Genomic DNA, 6,260 nt, shown 5'->3' on the forward strand with positions numbered 1-6,260 from the left:
AAGGTAAATGCCCAACACATTGGAAACAAGTCTGAGATTTTAAAAAAGGAGAGAGGTGTACAAATCACCAATTGTGATATAAATTAATTGTAAATACACATTTAAAATGATCAAAATCTTGAGTGAGAGCACTGGGTAATTGCTACTCATGCAAGTTGAAATTTAGCAAGCTGCCTGACTAAAATAGTTCCCTACAATGTTTAAGACCTCAGGATTCAGCAAGGAAGTGCTGATTTCAGTTTATTTGGCAAGAAAGAAAACACAAATGAGACTCATCAGTAAAAATGGACTTGATAAAGGATAAAACCAATGGGGAAAAAAGAAAAGGGGAGCCAGGCTGAATGCCATCCAATGACAGGGCATAAATACCATTTTCACAAGATGTGTGACATTTGCTGATCTTGAGCAGTAAAAGGAGCTTTTCTGGAATTCTTGAGGGAACTGGAACAAGACCTGACTGGCAACAAATGAAGTACAGTTTAAAAAATCTAAATAGAAAGAAGAACCTTGCTTACAGAGGCAGGAATAAGTATTGAGAGCTTAACAGAAATTTGGCCAGGGGCATCATTAGGTTGGGTGGGGAGATGGAGGAGGGAGAGTTGAAATGTGTGAGCAGTTACCTTGTGAACAACTCAGACACCAGATCCAGAGACCGGCTGTGCTCTCTGAAACCTTTGGTGTTTGGAGCCCCGTGGGCAGCCTGCAGCCTTCACTCCCCAACCTACGCAGCCCAGCCGCAGGGACCCACCTGTCTGACTGCAGCTCTGCTCCAACCTCATCCACTGTCACACTCCATTGTCACTGACGGGCCCCAGAACTTGGGGCCAGAAGCTGTGACTGGCAAATTTGTGGCCAGAAGTATTAGTTGCTAGGGGATCAATAAAGCAGACATGAGACAGAAGATCCATGTCAGATCATGTGACAAGGGGAAAGTGCTCAGTTTAATGGATGTAGGCAGGACTCCTCTGTTGTGGGCGTGGTGAGAGGGCTGGCTCAGAGTACAGTGGCTGAGAGGAGCCCAGTCACCTCCAGAAACAAAGCCAACATTTCCCCCACACCTTGCAGATTATAGGGCACGACTGGTCCCAGCCCCCCTGTGTTGCACTGCAGTGCTCCAGCCCAGTAGTGGATTGGGGGCTGATGTCTTCTGCTTCTGTGTCAGCTTTTCCAGGAAAAGGACAATGAGGTCTCCCCTCTGTGAAGGGAACAGTCTAATTATGGATTTTTACATTTTATCAAGAGCTTCAAAGGAACTAAGCAGTCCCTTGACCCCTCACTTAAAGTTGCCCCCTCCCCTACTGAAATGATGCCCCTGAATTTGGTTACCCAGATTTAGAACCATGAGTTTTAGGAAACAGCGGGACAAGGTGGGTCAGGTAATATCTTTTATTGGACCAACTTTTGTTGATTAGAGAGACAAGCTTTAATCCAGTAAAAGATACTACGTCACCCACCTTGTGTCTCTAATATCCTGGGACAGATACGGCTACAACAACACTGCAGGAAACAGAAGGACATGCTAAATCCTGTTGAGTGAAATTCAGCTGTGGTACAAATGGTTGCATTTCCGTTTTCCTCAATGACCTTGTGCTATATCTGGGCTGGCTTTGGCCCCGGTGGTTCTATATGGGCTAGATTCTGACACCCCTATGCAGAGTACTCCTTTCTCTTTGAGCAGTCCCCTTGAAAATCAATGGGACTGCTCATGGAGCGAGGTATCCTGTTCAATGGAAGGGTGTCAGACGCTAACCCTAAGTGACTCCACAGCTTCCCAAGGTTCTTTTTAAGACAAGGAGGAGATTTGGAAGAGGGAAGGTTTAAGATCAAGAAAGAGAGAAGAACAAGGCAGAGGAAGATGAAAGAAAAAAAATGAAAGACCAACAAAAGTAGAGAAGCAATTTCAGATTTGGAACTGCCTGAAGAGGATGAAATGGTTCTTTCAGATTTATCCCCACCGTGTTGTATTATTTTTCAATTAATTGTTGTGTTTACATTTCTTTTTAAAATTTAAACTGAAGATTTTTTTTCCCCATTGCTCAGCCTCCTAAAGACTGTGTAGGTAATGAAGACGTGGTTGCAAACAAATTAGGTTGAGGCTCATGTGCTTAGCACTCAAATAGCGCTTTACATAGTTAAAGCCCCTTTACAAAGATTAACTAATTAATTAATACTCGGCGGTACATTGGAAGCACTCCAGTGCCAAATGATGATTTCTTGAGTTAGAGGTAGCTCTCCACATGTTTTTTAAAATTGATGTTTGAAGAAATAATATGCAAGGCAGTGAAATCAAAGGGATTATGCACATGCATGTCTTAGAATCTCATATTCCTGGTGTTTGTCAATATTTTATAAACCAATAATCCAGGAATACAGTCTGGATGATATCCTACTGTGAAACTGAAAGAGGGGGAAAAATCCAGTTAAGTATTTGGTTTAGTATTTTTAACAGGCAAAAATGACAGCATAGGAGAAAACAGATTATAAACAAGAACAGAAGCAGTGAGAGTGCGTGGAAAAGCAAGACCACTTTTTAAGCAAATGATATTGAAGAAACTGGACTGCATTTGGAGGGATAACAGAAGTGCAAGTTATTAAGCATAGCTCAGCTGGGTTCACTTTGATTGCTGAGCTAACTTTTTGTCCTCAGTATGGTGAAAATCCATATTTTATTTACAATGTCTCAGTGGTTAATAAGAAGGAGTAAACACAATACATGAAAAGCTTTAACACAAAAACCAGAATACAGTGTTCTGTGTTACAGAGACTGTGTGCGTGCGTGTGTCTGTACACACACATAGCAGATGCACTCACAATATCATGCATTAGAAACAACAGACTATAGAGGGTTACATTCTGGCAGCTGCTAGAGAAAGGGCAGACAGGGAGATTGTGCTTGCCATTGCCCCTAGGTACACCTGTGCAGAATGCCAGGACCAACTCTTCCTAAGACTAGCCTCTGACAGGTGTACCCTGGGCTTAAGTGACCAGATCTCCCGTTTTTCCCCCCAATATCCAGTGGTGGTGTAGCTGTGTTGGTCCCAAGGTATTAGAGAGACAAGGTGGGGTGAGGTAATATCTTTTATTGGACCAACTTCTGGTGGGGAGAGAGACAAGCTTTTGAGCTTGCACAGAGCTCTTCTTCAGGTCTGGGAAATGTACTCGGAGGGTATGGCGCTGTTTAATTGCAGCATAGAAGTTCAGGCTCAGACAGGGTCTGAGACGCTACTCCTGCGTGGATTGTGAAGGGGGTTAATTTGCATGAAGCATGAAAGAAGTCACTTGCAGAAGGAGAACTGGCAGGAGGAAAAGGTTGTGGACTTGGTTATCAGCTATGGGCCTGAAGAGAAACAGACAAATGGGTAAAAAATGTGCCCTGACCTCTGTGCAGAAGAGCGATTCAAAGCTTTCATTGTGCAAACAAAAGCCACTCAGCTGACGTAGCGTGTGCTCGTATGAAAATGGAAAATTTCACAAATGGCAGAAGGCTAAGGACATTGGCTGGAAATGCAAACGGAAGAACAGCCCAAGTAATAAAGGGGATGTCCCAGAAAAGGAGAAACCAAAAAAAAAAGTATGCAAAAAACAAATAAAGTAACTTAAAAGCAAAAATAAAAGATATCAAAATATCTAACAATTAGAGACTACAGTCAAACTCATCACTGGCATAAGCAGGTGCAACTCCACCACAGTCTATGAAGACGTGGCCACTGTGAATTTGACCCTGCAAATGAAAGTGAGGACAGCTCTGTGAAGAAAGTAGTTCAGAACACATGAGTTAGCTGTACATTTGAAACATGTCAAATAGTAAGAACATCCTGAACTCATAACTGAAGTACAAAGCCCTATTTAAGAAGCACTTCTAAGAAGATTTTCAGTGAACAAGCCAAAGACAAATACGACTACAAAAAAATAGACACATGCCTGATTGCTCTAAAGGTCGTCCAGCTGGTATATATCTTCCATGTCTATACTGTAGTGAATGTTGTCTGAGTCAGGCAAGCTCTTTGGAGTAGGGATCATGCCACCCTCTCTGCTTGTAAAGTGCCTACACTGTCATTGCTCCAATATTTACAAGTAATTATAAATGGTGAGAACTAGTCCATGGTAATGGAATGGGAAATGAACCTTAGCATGAGCTAATGTTTTTAGACATTGCAGTACTGATTAGGCTATGCAATGTTGAATTAGAAGCAGAACATAATTCAACAATTTTGTACGTGAAAACTACATAAAAACACAAATAAAATAACTTTGGCATAGGCTCCTGAGGCCAAATTCTCCATTGCTGTGTAAACCGTGTGCAGTCATTTTCATTAGTGTAAAGTGGCTATCAAGTGCTGCTGCTGGTTGCTTCTTACACCCACTTTGCACTTGTTTATATCAGTATACCATAGGGTGCCATTTTGGTGCCAGCTGTTTTCCTGTCATTGATGAACAAAGGCGACTAGTGCAACACGATGTCAATGACGTAACAATGACTAGGACAAATGAAGAACACGACCAGAATTTGAGGGATGGCTCAAAACATTTGGATGCTTAAGGAATAATTTGAGAAGTCCAAGGATTTTGCTTAATAAAAGTCTTCACTGACCATATTGAATTTGTTGTGAATGCTGAAACAAAGGATCCACCCAACATCTCGGCAGTGGAAGCTGTGGTGAGAACTTGTCCAGTAAAACACAAATATGAAAGAGCTACAGTCATTTCTTGTACTGTAATTTACTCCAGGGAAAAGAACTATTCCTAGCATGTTCACACTGGTAAATCTCCTGAAGAAGCTATTATCAAAGAATGTTACCTAGGAGGTAAATTCAACATGCCCAAAAGTTTTCAGAAGAATTAATTAATAGCCAGAGATTTCTTGATGTCCTGTGACCCAGCTAAATTAGTAACTCTTGCTGTTGATGTGGCTCCTTTTGAGCTGGGCGCAGCTATCATTTGTGTCAATGAGGTCTGGGAGCCCACCAGTGCTAACCCATTAAAATCTTTAACATCAGCTGACCAAAATTACAGCTAGAGCCTCTCATTTGAACATGCACAATTTTCAGAGGGTGAAGTCGTTTCAGAAATACTTATAAAGCAGAAGATGGACACTCGCGCGGACCACACCCCTCTCTCTGAGTTTCGGACAGAATAAAAAAAGATTCCAGTTACAGCACCATCAAGACCCAGCCATGGGCTGTCCAAGTTGAAGCTACACGAGCAATAAGGCACACTTTTTTTTTTTTTTTTATCAGCGAGGGAAAATAACCATTGGAACAACTTACCAAGAAATGTGGTGGATTCTGCACTGCTAGGATTATTAAAGCCAGGCTGGATGCCTTTCTGGAAGGTGTGCTCTAGTTCAACCACACCGGGTGAAGTTCAACTACAGCCTTTGTTCTGCGAGAGGGCAGCTGAGATGTGCATAATAGTCCCTGCTGACCTTAAAAACTTTTGAAACTATCTGCAAATTGCAGCCCTATTAGTGCGATATTAAATATCCCTCATCAACACAAAATACTCATGCTGGCGTTTGCCCTTAGAGGAATGCATTGAAAGGTAAGTGGCCTAGTTTTCTGAAGTGCTGAGCTCCCACAGCTCTAGATGAAGCTATCTCAAACCAGGCCCCCTTTTAAGTAGGTGCCTAACTGTGAATTTACCTGCCCAGCTATAGGCACAACCAGGTTTGAAACATGTGGGCATTGTTCCTGAAGGGACGTTGAGCCAGATCTTCAGCTGGTGTAAATGGGTGTCGCTCCAGTTAAGTCCGTGGCACTATGCTGATTTACACCATCTGAGAATCTGGCCTATTGTTCCATAAAGGCGTCATCTAGTTTGATCAGATCTTCAGGTAAAGAGGCCAAGGGGATGTGTAGTGCTTTACTCCTCTTATTTGAAATGACAATGACACACTTTATTTAAAGAGCCTTATGCATGTGTGTTGAAAAGGGCCATATCCTGAGTGTTTTACTCTGTCATTACTCAGGCAAAACTATCCAGGCCACCAAAACTCTCATCTAGGCCCTCATCATCTCGTGCCTGGACTATTGTTCCCGCCTCCTCAGTAGCCTTGACGTCTGCATCTTTGCTCCCTCAAGATCAATCTTTTTCCACCATGGCTGCACTAGAAAAATGCAGCATATTAGAAAACGTTAACTCACGTATTTTAAATAATACGATGGTCAACACACCTTAGCACCTAGTGTAGACAGGGATCAGCCATGTTTAAAAATGTTAACCATGATTAATTAACTATGGCACATTTTTAACATAACTGA

The sequence above is a fragment of the Lepidochelys olivacea genome (assembly GCF_965140295.1).
Source record: "Lepidochelys olivacea isolate rLepOli2 genome assembly, chromosome: 1".
NCBI classification, from domain to species: Eukaryota; Metazoa; Chordata; order Testudines; family Cheloniidae; genus Lepidochelys; species Lepidochelys olivacea.